This window comes from Glycine max, chromosome 6, assembly GCF_000004515.6.
Source record: "Glycine max cultivar Williams 82 chromosome 6, Glycine_max_v4.0, whole genome shotgun sequence".
Classification (NCBI taxonomy): Eukaryota; Viridiplantae; Streptophyta; class Magnoliopsida; order Fabales; family Fabaceae; genus Glycine; species Glycine max.
Window position 1 is genome coordinate 39,398,449 of NC_038242.2, and position 22,533 is coordinate 39,420,981.

The 22,533-nt window shown below is 39.5% G+C and overlaps 2 long non-coding RNA genes across 3 annotated transcripts; one reads left to right on the top strand and one right to left on the bottom strand.

The window, feature by feature from the left end:
- Positions 1–13,239: 13,239 nt before the first annotated feature.
- On the bottom strand, positions 13,240–15,701 carry LOC121174967 (uncharacterized). Of its 2 annotated transcripts, none has more exons than XR_005891809.1 (3): positions 15,564–15,701; positions 15,424–15,477; positions 13,240–14,860 (listed from the first exon to the last, which is right to left on the bottom strand). It is a non-coding gene; the product is annotated as an uncharacterized lncRNA (long non-coding RNA). The 2 variants fall into 2 exon arrangements; XR_005891808.1 differs by having other exon boundaries at positions 15,633–15,667.
- Positions 15,702–17,734: 2,033 nt separating this feature from the next.
- LOC121174968 (uncharacterized) lies at positions 17,735–19,801 on the top strand. Its single transcript, XR_005891810.1, has 3 exons — positions 17,735–17,874; positions 18,241–18,332; positions 18,746–19,801. It is a non-coding gene; the product is annotated as an uncharacterized lncRNA (long non-coding RNA).
- The last annotated feature ends 2,732 nt before the right edge of the window (positions 19,802–22,533 follow it).

Below are 22,533 nucleotides of genomic sequence, written 5' to 3' on the forward strand. Positions count from 1 at the left end.
CGATTCAGGTCCCGATAATCCACACACATTCGTACTTTCCCATCTTTCTTATGGACCGGTACAATGTTGGCAACCCATTCTGGATACCGAGCGACGGCCAGAAAACCAGCGTCAAATTGCTTCTTCACTTCTTCTTTTACCTTCAAGGATGTTTCGGGCTTCATCCTTCTCAGTTTCTGCTTTACCGGGGAACACTCGGGATTTAGAGGTAATCGGTGTTGTACAATGTCAGAACTCAAACCGGGCATATCATGGTATGACCAAGCAAAGATGTCTTGGTAGTCTTTTAGCAGGATTATTAATTCTTCACGGATAGGTGCGGTAATACCTGTGCCTATCTTTACTTCCCTTTTTCCACTGCTAATTCCCAAGTCTACTAGTTCTGTTTCTTCTTGATGAGGCCCCATTTCTTGGTCCTCATGGGCGACCATCCTTTCTAATTCTGGGGGAAGTCCCACATCCTCGTTCCCTTCATCTTCCATTTGATTCGTTTCTTGCTCGAAGTTGATAGGCGGGTCCCAGGTATTAGTACCTTCGGGGGACTCGTCATCGGATCTGTCGTTTCAGAAAAGAAGTAAACATGCAAATGGATGAGAATGGGTAGAGACGTAGGAACAGATGAAGAAAGATCCTTGTATTATAAATTTAAAAAACAAAATACACAAAGCCTTAACCAAAATAAAAACTCTAAAGCCTAGGCCCAACTATAGAGCTTTTAAAACCGTAAAGGTTTACATTATGCTCGCTGCATAAATGTCGGGGCGTTCCTCCACTCGCCAATTCCCCAGCTGGAAATCAGGAGGGCAAGGTCGTACCAAATCCAATGTACTCGGAACATCATCTTCGTATATTGCGACCACTTGACCTTCGTCTCCCAGACCCGCGCTTATAAAGCTTCTACTTATGTGGTATGGCGGGCTTCCTTCACTTTCTTGTCTCAACCGCGAGCTTTGACCACCGCCCTTCCTTCCCGTGATGCTTCTCTTTACATCTGCCTGAGTGGGCTTATAGCCTAAACCATACTTCCCACGATTTCCTTTGGCATTTATCAGGCTAGTTATGTCACCGTTGTCTTTGCCTAAACCCATTCCGGGTTCGTAACCGTTCCCCAACATAACTCGGGCCATCATTACTGCTGCATCGGACAGGCAAGCTTGCCCAGAGAAGGAGTCCACGGAGGAAATGCTTACCACCTCAAAAGACTGGAAAGCGGTTTCTAATGACTCCTCTGCGGCTTCCACATAAGGCATAGAGGATGGGCAGCTCACCAAGATGTCTTCCTCGCCTGATACGATGACCAGATGCCCTTCCACTACGAATTTCAACTTTTGGTGGAGTGTTGAGGGAACAACTCCTACTGAGTGGATCCACAGGCGCCCCAACAGACAGCTGTAGGGGGGGTTAATATCCATTATTTGGAAAGTAACTTGACAGGTGTGAGGGCCTATCGGTACTGGGAGATCGATCTCTCCCCTAACCTCTCGGCGGGTGCCATCGAAGGCATGAACCACCATTGAACTCGGCTTTAAGTGGGAGGCATTGAATGGTAATTTCTCCAAAGTGCTCTTAGGCATCACGTTTAAACTGGAACCATTATCGATGAGCACTTTGGCTATGATATGGTCCATACACTTGACTGATACGTGCAAAGCTTTATTATGCCCTCTCCCCTCGGCGGGGATTTCTTCTTCAGCGAAGGCGAGATAGTTGTTGGCAGTGATATTATTGACCAGCCCTCCGAAACCTTCTACCGAGATGTCTTGGGCCACATGGGCCTCTGTCAGAACTTTTATTAGCAGAGCCTAATGAGGCTCGGAGCTCATGAGTAACTCCAACAGCGAGACCCAGGTCGGAGTTTTGTTGAGCTGTTCGATAACCTTGAATTCGCTCTGCTGAATTATACGGAGGAACTCACTGGCTTCCTCTAGCGACACCTCCTTTTTACCATCCTTTTTCTCCGGAAGACCTTTCGCCGGAATATCTTTATTCGAAGCGTGGGGTGCTTCACCATCTTGTTCCTGCACCACTTTTCCTTTCCCCTTGATGTTCGCGGGTTGGACTGGTAGGTCCGGAGGCGCAAACACACGACCGCTACGGGTCACACCACTCAGCCCCGTGATATTTGTTACCTTAGCCGACAACGAGCTGACATCGGTGGCTTCTTCTTCCTTCTCCCTTGGAGGTGTATATCTCCATGGGACTGCGTGGCTATTTTGGTATGGGAATGGAACAGGTTTAGCTGCTAAGGGGTGTCCGGGTTTTTGCGAAGCTGTGCCCTTGGTGAAGTATATCACCAAGGGTTTGGGCTTTGCAACACTGCTCCCATCCGTGGACTGCATGCATATATGCTGCTCTTCTCTTCCTTCACTGCCAACTTCCAGTCGACCTTGATCTATCATCCACTGTAACAATTCCTCTACTCCCAAACACGTTTCCATGTCATGCAGCTCGCCGGAATGCAGCAAACAGGAATCCTCCTTATGCCCACTATGGGGAATCACACCTCCCTTTTGTAGGGCCTCAAAGATAAACCTCCTAGGGGTTGCCACATCCTTTAAAGGTTTAGACCTGCGCGGCCTATCGGACTCAACGACGTTAACCGCTCCCCCTCCATGATTGGCGAGCGGGTTGGTTCTCACATTGGGTCGATCCTCTTGGAAAGTCAGCCATCCAGCATCTATCAAATGTTGGACCTTGTATTTAAGGGCCAAGCATTTTTCAATGGAATGCCCCGGGACACCCCCATGGTACTTGCAAGTTGCGTTAGGGTCATACCACTTTGGGAAAGGGGGTTGGAGGACCTTTCCGGGAGTTACCACGACCAAATGGTTGGCGATGAGAGACGGCAAGAGGTCTTCGTACGTCATTGGGAGTGGGGTGAATTCTTGAAATGGCCTCGGAGGGAAGTTCCTTGTTGCGTTGGAATTGCCGGTCGGGCGAGTTGTGTTCGGAGTTGGAACTTGGGGAGTTTCCCTCTGGGTGGGTGCCTTAGGCTGCACAGGTGCTGAACTAGAGGCGTTCCCGGTATGAGCCGAGAAGCTCGGGTGATGTTGCTCGTACAGATGGGTACCATGAGGTGTCTGCGGCGGTTTGACCCACGCGGGTGTTGAAGAGACGGCATGGGCATCTCCTTCCTTCCTTTTTGCCCCCGTTGTCCCGATTCTTTTGGCATTCGCACTCGTGGAGGAAACGTAATCGAACTTTCCTCTTTTCAACCCTACCTCGATTCTTTCCCCGGCGAACACTAGGTCCGCGAAGCTGGACGGCATGTAACCTACTAGCTTCTCATAGTAGAACACTGGCAGAGTGTCTACCATCATGGTGATCATCTCTCTTTCTACCATGGGAGGAGCCACTTGTGCCGCTAGGTCTCTCCACCGCTGTGCGTATTCTTTAAAGGTTTCGCCCTCTTTTTTGAACATATTCTGCAGCTGAGTGCGATCGGGAGCCATATCGGAATTATACTGGTATTGCCTTAGGAAGGCAGTAATCAGATCCTTCCAAGTACGGATACGGGAAGCTTCCAAATTAGTGTACCAAACTACCGCGGCTCCAGCCAAGCTATCTTGAAAAAAATGTATTAATAGCTTCTCATCCTTAGAATGAGCGCCCATCTTGCGACAGTACATCTTGAGATGGTTTTTGGGACAAGTTGTCCCTTTATACTTGTCGAAGTCCGGTACCTTGAACTTCGGGGGGATAACAACATCGGGTACTAAGCAAAGATACGTCATGTCTGCGAACGGATAGTCCCCAAATCCTTCCACGGCTCTCAATCTTTCCTCGAGGAGATCGAGCTTCCTCCTTTCTTCAATTGCCGGGGGCGATCCTTCCGTGGACAAAACTATTGGTTGTGTCGTGATGTTGGGCTGAGGCAACGTGCTGGGTGCCGGCCCTTCGGGGATCGGGGGATAGAACTCGACATCCCTTCGAGCATAGTCTTGAGGGTCTTTGTGGACCTCGTCGGGCTGTTGAGGAGGCTCTCTTTCAAGGACGGGAGAAGCAATATGGCCCGCATCGTCTTGCAGGACAGGTGGTGAGTAGTTGGGCGACAATCCATAAGGGTAAGCTGCTCGGTTGTATCCCATATGAGGGTTGCCATCGTGCCCCAGTGCGTCCCTTCCCCGTCCTACTATGCTTGAGGGAGGATGGTGCGCAGTTGCCAAGAGAGTTGGATCTGCTTCGGCAGCCAAACTGATAGTGGCAGTGGTGGCCACGTTTTTCTCCATGAGCTGCCTCATTCCTAACATGGCCTCCATCATGGAAGTCATCTGTTCTTTCAGAGCCGACATGTCGGCTTTCATCTGTTCCTGTGTCTCCCCTTGATCACCCATCGTTCTAGATTTGGATCTGGTGCGATAGGGATGCCTTGTGGCGCGTTTAGTTATGGTGTTTTTCCCCAAAAAACCAAACGTGAGGAGTGGGTAAAGAAAGAAAGAATGCATGCTAGAGATAAAATGCGGGAGTGATTTGATTCGCACAAGCTTTTTGGAGTAGAAACATGGGACCAACTCATTTTATTTCAAAAAGTCGTATCTAGTCAAGGTCTGAGAGACCATACAAGTTTCCTAGCGATTTCTAATTATGTGGGTCATTAAGTCTATCATATGCTGACAATAGCCGAGAAGCCTATGAATTTCTTCGGGGGCGGAGTAGGTGTCCGCCATCGCCTTGGCCTTGGCTAACAATCGGGGAAGTTCTTGACTCCCGTTCAAGGCAAGAGCAAACCGATCCATCCACATGGTTGCCTCTTGGTGTAAAGAGTCGATCACCCTTCCTCTAGCCTTTTTTTCCGCGTATACTTGGGCATACTCGTCCGTGACCCTATGCTCGTGGGCCGTGGCTAGACCTAACTCTTCTTGGTACTTGGCGATGATAGCTAGCATGTTGGTCTCCGTCTCGCATAAATGCTGAGACAAGCTCCTTTTGGACCTTGAACAGGCAACTAACTCTTCTTTCAAGACCATGCTATGCGCTCGCAACTGGTCCCTCTCTTCCCTTCGCAGCTTGAGTTCACTGTTGCTACCCCACAGAGCTCCGCGAAATTTGTTACAACCATACTCTCATACTCTTCCTTGCGAGCCCTCATGGTCTCTTGTTCAAGGGCTCTTGCGGTAGTTGCATTCTCTTCCCGTAATCCGGCACACTCCTTCCGGATGTGTGTAGCGGCCAACTTGAACTTCTCCTTGGCAAGTTTCGCCTTTCCTAACTCGCTTTTGAGAGCTTGGACTTCTTCGTCCTCTTCCGGTGCTTCAAAACTCTCTTCGTTGACGACTTTTAACTTGGCGAGCCAATCTAAACCTCGTATATGAACTTTCAGCCATTCATGGTAACCACCAATGACGCCATTACGAATGCCCCTAAGTACTTGATCTTTCCTTAACGGGGTTTCCCATGCCTTGTGGATTCTTTGTATATCCTTGAAATTTTGCGCGCCGAAATCCCTCACAAGGAAAGGAGACATGCTTTCTTCCGTCGATGCTCCCCTCATGGGGTACCCTAGTTGTCTTATAGCGAGCGCGGGATTGTAGTTAATACAACCCCTCGTTCCTATCAGCGGAATGTTTGGGTACCCTCCACATGAGAAGAGGACTCCCTCCTTTCCTTCCTTCCATCGGGGGAACCAATTGATTGTTCTACCTCCTATCCCAGTCAAAAGCTGGTCCCAATCTATTCTTCTCTTTTCAGTACACGAGCGATGGCTCTGGAGCGGACATGGATGCCTCGTGTCTTGCTGGAACAGGTGTGAAACCAACCAAACACAGAGGGCGGGCAAGCAACAGATGATCCGTGCGCTACTCTTTTCGCACCTTTGGTTAAATGTGTCAAATAAATCTGCCAAGACAGCTACCACCGGACTTTCCTTGCTATGGTGGTATGCAAGGAAAGCGTCGATTGCTGCTAGGTCCACCAAACCATCTACGTTTGGAAAGAGGACGACCCCAAAAATTAGCAAAGCTAACACATCCATAAACGGGACCCAATCTCCTTGATTGGCCATACCCCTCGCCTTGTCTTCTAGGTACTTCCGTGGTAGGCCCGCTATGCCGTTTCGAGTCTGTTTTATGCGGTCCAAACCTCTTGCTGAATCCTTGACCACAATTGCAATTCTGCTCAAATAGGGGAGACACCCGGAGGAAAGGTATGGTTTTCTTCCCCTGAGAGGACATCCTAGAATTTCCTCAGATTCTTCAATGGTTGGTACCAATTGGAAGTCTCCGAACGTGAAACATCTCAAAGGCTGGTCGTAGTATTGGGTGAGTGATGCAATGGCTTCTATGAATACCTCTGCTATGGTCAACTCTAAGATCTTTCCGTAAGTCTTGCGGAAGGCTTGCATTTGGAGAGGTTCCATCAACCGCCCTAATTCCTTGATGCTGGCGGTATCTAGGCCTTTAACCTTGACTTGGTAAAACCTCTTGCCGGTTTGATTTGTTCCCATGCTTACTAAGGTGAGACAAAAAGCTGGTGCAAATGAAAACTCCGATATCTCATGGGTGGAATGGATGAATGCATGAAGGAATGCATACGACACAGATGTAATTTAAGAATGCGGGTGCCCGGGACATTGTCTCCTTCTTAGACACAACGTCTAGGGGTAGCAAAGTGCCCCAACGTATGTATTTAAAACGGTGACCCGGATCCTCCGTTGATTTGTCTATAGAGGGGATCAAGACAGAACCCATATGCGATGCATATGCAAAAGGCGCAATGCGGGAATGTACATAGTATAACAATATTCACTGAACATAAGCAAAAGGGTATATGATACTTATGCATGGCAGTGTGAAAAATGGCACGCAGTGTATTTGCTCCGTGCCCCTATTTAAGGAACCTATAAGGGAGAGAACTAACTAGGCATTTAGTGATAACCCCCAAGGTAGTCATATCTCTCTTGATGGTTTCTAGAGGTATTATCCCCTTCGAAGAACATACAGCAGCAGTAGGGACTACTAGCAACAATATGTTTTCAAAGAGGAAAACTCTAGATGAGGGTTCACTGTAATCAAGCAAGTCGGAGACCTAGCATGATCACAGATTCACCTCCACTCCTTATGTTCCTATGAACCCGGGTATAGGGCCCCTTTTTTCAACTCACCGTGTGTGCAAATAGTGTTAGTGTTTGTGTGCATCAAATGAATAAATATTTACCTCAAGCATACAAAAAATGCACTAAAAGCATCAAAGAGTTTATATACACAAGAACATAATGAAGGGAAACCAACAAAGGGGGAAGTCACGGTAAAACATTGCATAAGATTAAATGGCCTAACTCTCTAAAAACAGTCCCAGTGGAGTCGCCAACTGTCGCAACCTACCCTTCGACGGGAGGGCGACGCGTGACTCGCGGGATGCGTGTTCCACGAAAGGAATACGCGCGGAGTCGCCACCAACGTTTATTTGAGGAAAACGTCGGAAAAACCGGAAAAGACGCGATCTACGAACTTTTAAGTGAAAGGTTCGGGAGTTGTATTTACGCACGGGGAAGGTATTAGCACCCCACACGTCCGTCCCAAGGGACGGCAACCTTTAATCGAATGTGCAAACATGACCTTGATTTTTATGTTCCCTTTTTATGTCTTTATATCCTTTATACCTTTTTTATATTTTTCTCTTTTTGTGGTCGACAAGGGTGTTTCCCTTTGCTCCTACGTATTCCTCAATTGTGATGAGGAAATCAGACCTACGTAGTTCTTTTTTATCAAGTGGTTCTTTTTTACTTGAAAGGTGATCATTTTAAGGCGTTGGACCTTGAAAATGATCCATTTTACTTAGTAAGAAATTGAAATGATAAACTCCAAAAACCTATTTTTATGGACGAGCTTGACTAGGTGAGTTGATTTTAGCCTTAGTTTCACTTTAGTTACTAGTCAATTCAATTAAGAATGAGAAATCCCAAAGAGAAAACGTCCGATTGATCTTTCGCTTTATTCTACTAAAAGGTATTTTTTTATTATTATATTATTATTTTACCTCTTTTTTGATTTCCAACGTGGTTACGGCACGACCGAACGGTCGGAATTCATTTTAACCGAAGTTAACGGATAATACAATTCAAACGATCGGTGGAAATTTATTTTATTTTTAGTTTAAGCAAGAAATGACTTAAATAAAATGGTTAAGCACGTCAAAAGGGGGGTATAAAAAGTAAGTGAAACGAGAAAAAATACACGAAACACAATGTGGACCACCACGGGTACATAGAATGAATCGAAAAGCTTGGTTCGAGGTACTTACCCGTTGAAGATCGAAGAACGATGAAGAACGAATGAAGAACGTCGAAGAACGGTCGAAACCTTCGCGAAATTCATCACGGAAACGTTACAGAAACGTTTCGGAAGCGCCTCGGCTTAGATTTTCTTCACGGAAACAATTTTTCCAAGCAAATTCGAAAGAGAGAGAAGTGCCTAAGGGGCTGAACCCTTTTCACTTCACTTCTCCCCCTATTTATAGAAAATTGGGGGAGAAGCTTGCCACCCAGCTCGCCCAGGCGAGCAGGGTTGCTTCCTCCAGAAGCAACAGCCTTCTGGAGGAATCTTCTGGAGAGCCCAAGTGGGCCTGGTTGCTATTTGCACCCCCATTTTTACTAAGTACACCCCCCTGCCTTTTTTTTGGTGATTCTTTTTTTCGTAAAGTTACGGAAACTTACGAATTTCGTAACGATACTTGTTTTCTTTCCGTAATGTTACGGAACCTTGTGGATCACATAATCATCCCCTTTTTGACTTACGGAATGTTACGGAACCTCACTAATTGTGCAACGATGCTTCCATTTGATTTCCGGTGTGTCACGGAACCTTACGGATTGTGCATCAATATTTTCTTTTGCTTTCCGGCATGTCCCGGAATTTCACAAATTGCCTAATGATGGGTGCCAAGCATCTCACAAGGACCAAACAAAAGTTGCATGTCATCAAGCAAAGGTCCCCGGACGAAATTAGGGTATGACACCAGCATATGGGAATCTCAACGGTTACAGTGTTAAGGGTCATCATGCAGCCCCATCTGTGAAGAAAATACAAGTTACATGCAACTTAAACAAGGCAGAAAAACAGTCTACAATAGGCATCGCCGCTTTCTAACACCCAATCATCCTTACAGACGACTGAGAAAAGCTTTTAATGGAAGTCAAGAGCATGATATTGGGCTGATACCGTTGACTGGTGAGCAGGTATATGAGCGGGTTCAACACTTGAATAATGTATTTGGGAAGACCCAAAAGAAGGATAAAAGTCAGAGTTGCATATGGAAGAAGAGGTCCATTTTCTTTGATCTTCCGTACTGGTGTGATCTTGACGTTAGACATTGTATTGATGTTATGCATGTGGAGAAAAATGTTTGTGACAGTGTGATTGGGACACTCCTTAACATTCAAGGCAAGACGAAGGATGGATTGAATACCCGTCAAGATCTAGCTGACATGGGTATACGATCACAGTTGCATCCAAGGTCTGATGGGAAGAAAATTTACTTGCCCCCAGCCTGCCATACTTTGTCCAAGAAGGAGAAGATAAGTTTTTGTCAGTGTCTTCGTTGGGTGAAGGTTCCACAAGGATACTCTTCAAATATTAAGAGCCTTGTGCAGTTGAAGGAGCTTAAGCTTGTAGGGTTAAAGTCTCACGATTGTCACGTGCTCATGCAACAATTGTTAGTCGTGGCTATACGAGACATCTTGCCAAACAAAGTCAGGTTAACGATAACTCGCCTGTGCTTTTTCTTCCATGCTATATGTAGCAAAGTCATTGATCCAGTAATGTTTGATGAGTTGGAAAATGAGGCCGCAATTATACTGTGCCAATTGGAGATGTATTTTCCCCCTGCTTTCTTTGACATCATGATTCACTTGATTGTGCATCTGGTCAGAGAAATCAAATGTTGTGGTCCTGTTTATCTACGGTGGATGTACCCGGTTGAGCGATACATGAAGATCTTAAAAGGGTATACAAAGAATCTATATCATCCAGAAGCATCTATTGTTGAGAGGTACATTGCAGAAGAAGCCATTGAATTTTTGTTCAGAATACTTAGAGAAGGCTAAACCTGTTGGGCTTCCTGAGTCTCGGCATGATGACAGTGTGGGTGGTAAGGGTTCAAGAGGACTGCAGGTGATCACTCCAAGTGTAGAAGATTTGTTACAAGCTCACTTGTATGTCTTGAACAACAGTAATGAAGTTTTTCCATACATAGTTAAGCATGAAGCTTTAGTCAAACAGAATAATTCGAAAATGTCAAAGAATTGGGTGTTGAAAAAGCATAACAAGACTTTCTGTGATTGGTTTAAAGATACAATCTTTGCAGATGAGAATGCTTCAGAAACATTAAGAAAGCAAGCAGATGGGCCTAAAAGAAATGTTATAACCTGGCAAGGATACGACATAAATAGGTATTCATTTTACACAAAAGCACAAGATGACAAAAGTACAATGCAGAACAGCGGGGTCACCCTAAGGGCTGAATCTCAACACTTTGCAAGTGTCAATGATGCCAATCCCTGTGTAGCTTCCATCCCTTACTTTGGGTTCATTGATGAAATTTGGGAGCTTAATTATGTGAAATTTACAGTATGCGTTTTCAAATGTAAATGGGTTGACAGCAACACCAGTGTGCGCACCGATGATATAGGATTTACCCTGGTAGATCTAAAGAAACTTGGTTACCACAATGACCCTTTCATCATGGCAGAACAAGCTAGACAAGTATTTTACGTGCAAGACCCTTGTGATGAAAGGTGGTGCGTGGTTCTGCAGGGCAAAATAGTTGGTGTTAATGTAGAAGATGATGATTCATACATGGACACCTATGTTAGTCCTTTGACCGCTCAAATCACTGGTAACGTTGTCGGAGAAGAAGCTGACGACGTTCATGCTAATCGAAATGATCATGATGAAGGAGAATTGATTAACATCGTCTAATGTAATTTTCTGCAGAGACAGAGGTCACCAAACCTAGTAAGTGACAGCTACATTTTTCTCTGATTGAGGCATCGGTTTTTTGTTTCAATTTGCCTCCTTAGGACTTCATCCAGCTGATGTTTGTCGCCAGTTTCATCATCCACCACCCTTTTCTTCTCTGGCTTCTCACGTTTATTGTTGTTAAACCCATATTTATGCTCTATTCCCTTCATGTCTTGTTTTATCACAACTTTAGTTGAATCTCCCATCTTCAGCATAGTTGAATCTCCTGTCTTATTCTCCAATGACACACTTTGATGGCCTGTATCTCTTTTCTTCGTATGTTCTAGTGCTTCAGCTTCAGAATGCATAAAGCAATCAGAATTTTCCTGTGATCACCAAAGGCTTCTGCATCATCATTGATACTCTCCACCCTCGTTGGTTTATGCTTCTGTGTTTTCTTCCATGCCTCCTCGTTATATATCTCAGCTTTATTCGAGGTTGCACTAGAACGATCACCACCAATCTGTGCTTCTTCCTCGTCTATCAGGTCAATATCTTTCCTTTCAACTAAATGGGTAAGTCACAAAATAACAAAATTTAATTAATGTTTACTAATGTACTAACCCATTTTAGGTTCCACTGCAACGGACACTGGCAGATGGTAGTCATCCTGCCCAAGGAACACTTAGTTGTCTGGTTTTGTTCATTGCATAACAGGCTAGACAACTACCTTAAGAGGATTATTAATAGGTTAGTGTTCTTTTCAATACATTTGCATTGTAATACCTCAACGTACAACACCAGTTTTTAATTGTTACTCATATGGAACAGTACTATCAAGGGTCTTGATGATGCTCCACAACCTAAATCAAAGGCTCCTGCTAGGTGGATTATCGTCAAGGTATGTCATTTACATAAAACTTCCACTTATATATATTTCTTTATGTGTCTGTACACTAGCTGTTTAATTAATATCCAAATTTCATTATGTATTTAGTGTAATAGACAAAAAGGAACTACTGAGTGTGGCTACTATGTGATGCACTGGATGTCCACCATCATTTTAGGAACTTTTAGAAATAATTGAAAAGCGGTAAGTTTATTTCAAAGAAAATCGATTTATTTATAATTTGTATTACATTATTAACTTAATATGATTTATTTAATCATGCAGTATTTTAACGATCCTAGACCATTGGAGCCTAAGAGATTAAAAGCATTGCGGATCCAGTGGGCACAGTTTTATCTCCGAGTTAGAGATCAGGCCTAGGATTTAGGGACATTTTTTTAACATTTTTGACATTTTTTACATTTTCTATGTAACATGAACATTGAATTCATTTGTTGATTGTTCTTTATAATATATAAATCAATTATTTGATGTTTATTATCATTAAAACTGTTTGAAAGCAGAATAAAATGTTTATTTGCTATGAATTGGGGCTCCTAAAATTGCATTTGACAGGTACAATATTGGGTTTACTGTAAAAACAGAAAGTATATAAAAAAAATACTTGAAAACAACATCGGTTATTAACAAAAACCGATATTAATATCATAACCAACATCGGTTATAATAGAAAACCGATGTTAACGTTTATATATTAACATCGGTTTTTTGTGTATAACCGATGTCAGCGTTTGTATTTTAACATTGATTATCTGTAGATAACCAATGTCAACTATTGTACATTAACATCGGTTAATTATAAATAACCGATGTGAATATTTGAATATTAACATCGGTTATTTACAATTAACCGATGTGAATATTTGAATATTCACATCGGTTATTTATAATTAACCGATGTTATACACAAAGAACTACACCAAATAAGTGTATGCATCATCAACGTTGACATCGGTTTTCTAGCAAAACCGATGTTAAGGGCATATATTAACATCGGTTTTTTTAGAAAACCGATGTTAAACTAACATATTAACATCGGTTTTATTGGAAAACCGATGTCAATGTTCATCATGCGTACACTTTTTTTGCTGTTGTTCATTGTGTTTAACATCGGGTATTTAGAGAACCGATGTTGTGATATGTATGTTAACATCGGTTCTCCAAAACCGATGTTAACATTCATACATTCAACATCGTCACTTTCAACATCGGTTTTAGAACCGATGTAGAATGTTCTAAATAACCGATGTTGAAAGTGTATTTTCTAATAGTGCATGTACGTACCACATAAAAATTCAAAATTATTCTCAAAAACAAGAACCTTTTCCCCCTCAGTAGGCAGAGTTGGAAACATGGATCAAATATTCAAATGTCTCAATTCACACTTATTCACAAAAAAAAAAAAAAACTTCAACGAAACAGGCTTCCGTCATGAATTAAATCATGCTCTATTACTCAAGATTGAGGCCACAAGCAAGGAGACTTATTAACCACCCTTAAAAATATAGAAATTATAGCAGAATTTGAATATCAAATACTTAAGTACGATGTGTTTGAAAGTTAGAAACTAGATAACAAATATTAGAATCTCCCTGAAATAATGAAACACCAAGTATAACAGGGTTAACCCTCTTGAGACAACATATTTGGATTATATAAGTCAGAAACAAAATTATTAAAACAGTGCAAATTATTAACGTCAAAAGTGCTATATTGTCTAGACAAAACTTCTATCTATCAATTGGTCCTAACAGGGAAGGCTAAACACGACTGCAGCTAGATCATAATTGATAATTGATAATACTAACACAATCAATATGTTACCAACCTACAACATAATTCCAAAATTTTTAGAGTAGAATGGCAAGCAAAAAAAGTAATATTTGATGAGAAAAATAATAAATCTAAGAAGTTGACAGTTTTTTTTTTTTTTGTAAGATCATTTGCATCGCTTTAGTATATAAATATTCAAGCACAAAAGGTGTCTGCAGACCACTTTGCTTTTGTTGAAGTGTGACATATATTAATTAGGATAATAGTTGAAATCAAACCTTAGTGGAAATTATTATATACCCCTACAAACAATAAAATTTTCTAGCGTACCAAACTTTTATTAGCCACCATATTTTGACCCTTCCTTTTGAACTTTAAATAGTTTTAAAGTAACTTGGAAATAAAATTTTAATATGATTGAAATAGTTTTTTTTTTTTTTAATTATACCAATAAGCTGTACAACAAATCAAATTTTCTAGAATACCAAACTTTTTATTTGGGATCTATATCCCCCCCTCTTTCTTCTAAGAATTAATAGTGTATGCATTGAAAACATAATTTTTCTACACACTACTATCTATTTACGAATCTTCTAAATCTATTAACATTCTTTATCTAAACTTAAAAATACAATAAAAGCAACTTGAAAATCCAAATTTTACTTGCATTGATTGAAAAAAAGACTTTTTTATAAGCCAACAAAGATTTAATTATGGAATTATAAGAAGTACTTCATCTCATAAAAAGTAGTAATCACATTGTCTATTTATAAATCAATAGAATGATATTGCTAGATATTATGGAAGAGAGTAATTATATATCTCATAAAAAGTTAGAAAGCATACGCGCGTAGGGACTAAATTAAAAGAACATCAATCTAAAGTTTGTGAGCACAAAAAAGTGATATTAGGTTAGCATAATTCTTTAGGACCACCTTAAAAGAGGCCAGATCTGCCTCTTTATCAATTAGACTCTTATTAGACATTAGAAAAAGAATTTAGATAACTCAGAGCCATAAAATATAAAATAAAGGAAAAGAAAAAAGCAAGCTCTTCACCTGGACTTGAAACCCTTATGGTCTTCAATTGCACATCATTACCATCCTTTCCATACACTCTACAGGGATCGAAACTAACAACCATTGTCTGCAAATTGAAAATTAATTGGAATGTAGAGAATTGATTCCAATACATGCAACACACTCAGACTCATGAACCATTGTTAAAGAACAATGCCAATCGCTTACATATCACTTCATGAAAGAGGTTCTTTAACATCTCCCTGAAGAAGAAAGACTACCAAATGTCAAAATATATGCCCTGCCTCTACAAGAATCTGAAAAGAAGATACAGACATCCAACACTCGTATTTGTATTCACTTTTTCATCATTATTCACATGCACAAAAACTTTAAATTCATTTTTTTGTACAACTATGTAGTGATGACGGAACAAATTGCAGTTGGTGCAAAGGAAAAAGTGATTGGCCAGTTGTCATCCACTTTGGATTAATATAATCTATTATCAATGGAAACTTAAACCAATTTTTTTTAATACAATACTAGAGCATAATGGTTTTTCCAAAGTTCAATTTAAATTTAGTGAACTATTTAACAATTTACTATCTTCTAAACATAAGAGAAGAGCATGTACCACAATTGTTTTTAAGATAAACAGAAGTGCTTAATCCAATAAATTATTTTGAAAGAACATGGTAATAATTTAGATATGTTACTTTATAAATGGGGAAAAAGTATTGTTACATGTATGTTTAGAGATTCTCAAGTATCCAAAGGTGCATGGATAAGAAAAAAGAGCAAACAAGACTATCAGCTTTTAGCTTACCTGATTCCCATTAACTCTTGATATCTGCTCCAAGAAGGTCTTCCCAGTCTTTACCTAAACGTAACAGCCATAGAAATATCAGAAGTGACACATATATTAGTTCATATAACTAGAACCAAGCTACGGATTGAGTTCAATACTCCAATTCTTAATATTCTTCTGTAGCATAAAATGCATCACTTTCGATGGAAATCATATTAGCCCCATACCTAAAGTATTCAGAAGCAACTTCTAAACAAGAATAGTACCTGAGAATATAATTGATCAGATAAAAAATATTTCAAAGTTCTAAGGGAACACAATTGATAAAACTATAAGACTGAATAATTTGAATAGAGAAACATCACATCCATTCCATTTTCTCCTTGTCATCAACTTATATAGAAGCTAGTAAATTTAAAAATAAAAAATGGTCTCAAGTAACATCCTTCTTTCCCATTCTTGCCTTTGAAGCCATATAAAATGACTATATTAAGCCTGTGTTTCAGAAGAACAAAAAAATAGAGCAATGATATATCCAAATAAGAAGTATATGGTGTGAGCAAGTGATTATGTAAAGCATTGTTTCTAAAAAAATAAAAACAAAGCAATGAAACATCAGTATTTAGAGTGAGTGACAGTGCATAGGGGTTTACCTAAATCCGTCTATTGGCTCCCATGTGTCGTAGCTAGAAGCATAACCCAGCCAACGCACCTAAGTGATTTAACGCAAAAATCAGAATTGATCATTAACTGAACTTTCATTGCACAGGAAGAAAAAAAATATAAGAGGCTAAATTAACACTTGAAAATTGAATAAGATCAAATCCAATTAAGTTGGGACATGCTGACAAAACCAAAAGTTACCAGAGTGTAAAATTACAAAGCAAGATCCAATACCTTGACATAAGCATCATCGTAGAGGTTATAAACAACCCCATCTACTTTAGCTTGACAATAATGACACCGTGCCAACATAACCTCACTGTTTTCATTCATAGGCCTACATAATCACATACATGTCAATGTTAAAGTTGTCGCTAATGAACAACAAATGAAATAGATAAATATAAAATATGAAAGAAAATAAAAGGACTCATTCTTTTGAGGTTCTAGCTGAATCCTTCTTTTTCCCCTGATTATTTATATATAGGAAAAACAAAATGAGCAAAAATGAAGAGAACAATATTAAAAAACAAGATTTTCTATTTGAAAGGAAGATCCTTCGCATGAGGCTTCCTTTCAATCTCTTCCTCCTTGGCTCTGAAGGTTAAGAGAGCGGATCGTCAAGTTGTGGTAGCGAGAACTGCGAGGTAAAGACCAGAGGCCGTGAAGACTCTGCTAAAGCAGAAGTGCACCGTGATGATGCTACCGGTGGATGCCGTGGGGTCGATGGTGTACTGTGGTTCCTTTGACATGTTAGTGAAATTTTGGGAGGGCAACAAGAATTACGCGCACGAAGGGGTTTTCAAGGGCCACAAGCTGGCGGTGTTGTGCCTCGCTACCACGGGGACATTTGTTTTCAGGGGCTCCTCGGACAATACCTTATGCATGTGGAAACACAAGGGTTTGATTCACATGTGCATGACGGTTCTCATGGGCCACGATGGTCCATTGAAGTGCCTCGCCACGGAGGAGAATCATGAATACATTGCAAGGGGTGACCAAGATAAGCATTAGGTTTTGTACAATGGGAGTTTGGATAAGTCAATGAAAGTTTGGAGTGTTTCCTAATTGATGAATAATAATCAGGTGAAGCATCACCGCATGGCTTCTGATGTAGACTCGTTGCATTCTATATTACATAGTAGCTTCTCTTCCTCGACGGCAGTGGCACGGAAGTGAGGCCACAAGAGTGAGATATGTGAGCAAGAGAGGAGACAAACGGGAGAGGAACAGGCATGGAAATGAAAACGAGTAGGTTGGGCGAGAGGGACACTAATACAAAACAGCGCTACTACGACACTGTATCAAGGACGCTCCTAAAGAAACTGTCGTCTTTGAAGACGCAGTGGTAATTTTGTAAATAAACTTAATTTTTTTGGATTTTAAAGACGGTCTTGAAAAGGGATCGTCGTAGGCCTTTTTTTTTTCATTTACACTCACCTATTTCGCATCGCATCCCTTCCTCTCCTCTCGAGTTTACATACCTAGCTAGGTAGCGCTGCTCAAACCCGAGGCTCACTAGAGAACTGGTTGCAATGGTCCGCAACATGTTATTCCTAATTCCCCTTCTTCTTCTCAAACCCTCACTTCTGCAATCTTTTTCCCTAAATGTGTCATTTTGTGAACCACTGTAGATGTGTGCCCCAACCGTAAGAAACCTATGCACCCTCAGCAACCTCTTCCGCTCAAAGTTGTTAACCCACAAATGCAACACCAATGTTGCCCCTTTCACAAAACCTTCTCCTGAATCTGAAGACGAAATGCACCTCTCCTCAGAACCTGACCTCGCTCGTGACACTTCCGAAGGTGTTCATTTTTTCAAGTTTCAATTTTTACGCCTACCCATGTTTTCATTTAGGTTTTTGTAGAGGTATGTTGTTGCGTTACTGGGTTTTGGTTTCTGGAGCTATAAGGTTTCTGGTGCAGGGGTTTCGATTGACAAAAATAAGGATACCAATGAGCTTTCTGATATATTGTGCTGTAAGTGTTTGTTAAAATTACTATGAGAGTAAAAGTCTTGTGTTTTCTTAACTTGAAGATATATATTTTCAGCTTTTTATGCTAGTTGTTTAACTACAAATGTAGTGGAGCGGCTTTGTGTTTCTGATTTGTGTGTACCTAATCCTAATCCGTTTCTTTTCAATTAATCTTCTCTTTGACCCCATTTCCTAGATCTGCTTGTTGCTTCCATCATCAACTAATAATGGTTCTTCATAGAGAACTCGATCATCTCTTTTCATCCCCTTTTGTTGACCCTCCCAAAGGTAACTCTTTTATGTTTTAGAAGAAATAATGCAGCTGTTATTTTCAAAATTGCGTGCTCCTGGAGTTGTTATTAAGTTGATTTAATTTTAATAATTGAATTTTGCATGCCCAGATCCATGTTCCTAGTTTTATTACATTTATTATTTGTAATTTTCTTGAAAATGATTAGATGATGCGAAATCTAGTGGCATGTCAATTGAAAATAAGATTAAGTTCCTCGAGAGTTTGACTGGAAAGGTTGGTAATTGGTATATTCCATTTACAATTACACTTATTTGCAGTTGTCTTAGTTTCTAATGATGTTGTCTCTGTTAACTATGAATATTAGTGAGTGTTGGGGTTGCCATTGCTATTTGATATGAAAATTTGATGAGTGCATTTGACAATCTAGTTGATGTTTTTTTGGTCTTAGGCTAAATACCTGTCTATGTTTATGTGGATGAAGTGGCGGTCATTGCCTAGCATTTCAAGAATACAGTGCTACATGCCTAATAATGGTGAGCATGTCTCTTCCTTTATTAATATTTGTCTTTTCCAGTAAACAGACAAAAAAATATATGACATAGCACATCTACTACTTTTATTATTTTTAGTTACAATATAAGCACTCCATTTGTGTATTCTAGTTCTTTAAGTAAGTCTGAAAACACCCGAGCTAGATAAATTTACAAAAACATGTTTCAACTTTTCCTTCTATTATTAATGGGATCGATCAATAAGTGTTACTCACTGTTTTCTTCATTTTTTATTGGTTTCAATGGATAACTTCTTACTATGTGCGACCATGACTGATAATAGTAATTTTTACATTTAGTGCTTGATGAATTCTGTTTTAATATATGCACTCAGGCTGACTGTAACACTGCCATGTAAGTTGCTATGTCAGAATTTCTAAAAATGCCAAATGGCTGCCTTGTACATTTCTTTTATATTTTGTTATGATACCTTCCAAGTACCAAAGCTCAAAAAGCATAGGTACATTCATATCTTTTCAATCAGCCAGTGATTTTTGAATTGTCTAAAATTGACCTCGCTTTCCCTTCACCTATATCCATGAACAAATAGATTGTACCAAATTCGAAAATGGAAAGATTGTAGAAGTTATACCCTGGATTTACCTGGGCAAAAAAAAATAATGCTATTGCTATCCTACAGTGGGGAGTTCTAAGTACTGGTGGATTTAGTCCACAATCTTCATGGTCTAAAATTCCTCTGCTAGCTACATTTCACACTTGCATGCACTTCACTCGAATAAAATGCCTTAAACACCAGAATCACTAGCACTTCACAGCGAGGAGTCCCTCTGCTAGCTACATTGACATGGTGTTTGTTCTTTGAGCGTTTTGCACGAGATATACATGAAAATTTGTAAACATGTACTGTATTTGCATAAAAAATGTCCACTTTCTTTTCTACCTCTAAAACTAGTAAACATATATCATTTTAGTGTATTTGCTTTGGCCAAAATAACCATGCTATTTGAATTTAGGCCCAAGTTACAAGTGGAGAAGCTTCGGATTGTCAATTGCACCATGTTCCAAGAAGAGTAGAGGGTGCCACTTTTGTTGAGTGGTTTTATTAGTATTTTTTTAGTTGAAATAAAGGTCCAAACTTGTGTTAAAGTGACTCTCAATTCTCTTTGGATTTGCACCACCTATGGGCTTGTTTTAATTTAAAGAAATTAAGGTTTAATAAAGTCAAAACTCTAGGATTGTGGCTGTCTCTTGGCTGACCAACAAGTTGCACAATTTTCCATATGTTTTTGTGTCTTAATTCTAGTTTTAATTAGGTATAATGACACCATCAATTGTTATTATTAATTCTAGTTTTAATTAGGTTTAATGACACCATCAATTGTTGTTATGGGTGATCAGTTTATCTTCTCACTTGTGTAACCAACTTGATGTCATTCCTATTTATAGGCTACACATTTTCTAATAAAAAATAGACCATGAATTGAGTTTTAATTACCTTCTAAAGTGTGAGAGTGAATCTCCTTAGTTACTTGAGTGATTCAAGAAATTGGTTTATCAAGGAATACCACCTTGTGTGTGACACCAATTTCGGAGGAGTGATTCTTCCAACCACCTTCTTCATTCTCCTTATCTATTCCATTTTCTAAATTTCATACAAGAAAAAAAAAAACCTTTGAAGATCCATCCTCAACCCTTGTGCAAATGAGTTTACATCAGTATGCTTAAACATGCTTTACTTCACATTCTTTAGAACCCTGATTTTGATGTATGAAATATGATTTAATAGCTACCTGCCATTTATGTTCTAAGAGAGATCAGGACATTCCTTATAACACATCCAACACAGATCATCACCATTTTCATTGAGGATAATGTAACATCACGAAATGGTGTGAATAAGGTGTTTAATGCAGCTAGGTTAAGGAAATTTTGGTTTCCAGCATCTAAAATGCCTAAATATGGTGGTGACTGGCCAACTGTCAAAGAAATTATACGTGGGAATCATAGGCTAGTTGTGTTCACTTCAAATGCTACTAAGGAGGTTCGTGAAGGAATTCCATACGTGTGGAATTATGCTGTAGAAAATCAATGTGAGTCCTTTACCATTCCTTCATAATCAAGTTATATATTAATGGATAAAATATGTTTTAGGTGTATCATAAATTAACAAATTTTATTTTAAATTCTTACTAAAAAAATTGTATGCTGTCACTGATCATGTAGCAAAATGTTGTCCACATCTTTTGTTGTATTTTTTTTTTTAGTATTTGAAAGAGTATTTCAAAAGGAAAAGTTTCACAAGCTTTGTCTTAAGTGTTTATATATCAACTTGTGATATGTACTATCAAAATAGTTAGTTAGGAGTAAAAGTCTTGTGTGCATGAGCTTGGTTCTGGTACCCTTGATGGAATGTAATGTGCCATGCAATCTTTTTACGTATTATTTATTCAAATTTTTTTGAGAATTAATTATTTTGAAATTCAAGAGCTTATAAAAAAATCCAATTTTTAATGTGACAAATTTTGATGAGGCCCGATCACAAAAATCATGAGATTTCCTTCTTATTTATTTAATTTTTCCTTTTATCTTTAAATACTTTTATTACCGTATCAAACTATCAATTATTTTAATTGCCCTTTAATTCCTTCTTATTTATTTAATTTTCCCTTTTGTCTTTAAGCATATTATCCCCTAGTTCCTAATTTCGTTTAATGATCCCATTAGCTCTCTTGGTACGGTATCAACAAAACTTTTTTCTCTTGCTTTTTTTTTTTTTTTCAAATCAATTGGTACACATATGTAGCTTTACTATTTAACCATGGTATGAACTTGATATTCCTTTTGCACATCCACTATTACTATACAAGTAACTCGGTTCATATTTTCAACCTTTCTTGAATTAAATAGTTAAGAGTAATGATTTCAAAATGTTATTAAAACTTTGGATCACCATTTATAATGCAAATGCTACTGAGTTGCTTAATACAAACTTGGCTTCCCAACTTTGTAAAATGCAAACTTTCTTGCCTCTACTTAGCCAAACCCGTAAACTTTTATGGAGCAACAAACTTATATTTTTCTCAGAAAAAAGTGTTTTGAAGCAACACTTGAACAATGGTTGTGCTTGTTGTGATTACAAACCTTTGACAAATGATTTAGACTCAAAGGCCGATTTTATATTTTTTGCCCTACAAATTAGTTAATACTAGTAAGTGGCAACATATATTTTTTACTAAATGCTATATAGGCCAAACACAATTGCAATAGAATGGCTTTTTGTAATTTCTTAGAGTAGAGTAAGGGTGTTACAAGATTGCTAGTAAATCATCTATTGTGTTGAACATTATTTCGTACATTTTGTAACATTTATGCATCTCTGCTGTTTTAATTCACTGCCCATGGTATACATATAGGTTGACTGCTATCACAATACTCAGAATATAAGAGTTGTCATAGTATTTCAAAAGGAAAGGTGATGAATTGCATGTTGATTTCTGCTTAAGCTTTGATTGGCGAAAGTGTTGCTCCCTTGTTTATGGTGATTTAATGTAAGTATTTTTTTATTCGTTATAATAAGTTAAGGGATGCATTTCCTTCTTTCTACCCCTCCCTCTTTTAAGCTGAGGGATGGTTGATTTTGAAGCATTAAAATTTTACCATAGATGACTGAATTGATGGCTACTACATCTAACTTAGTTAGCACATCAAAAATAGATCTCGCCTT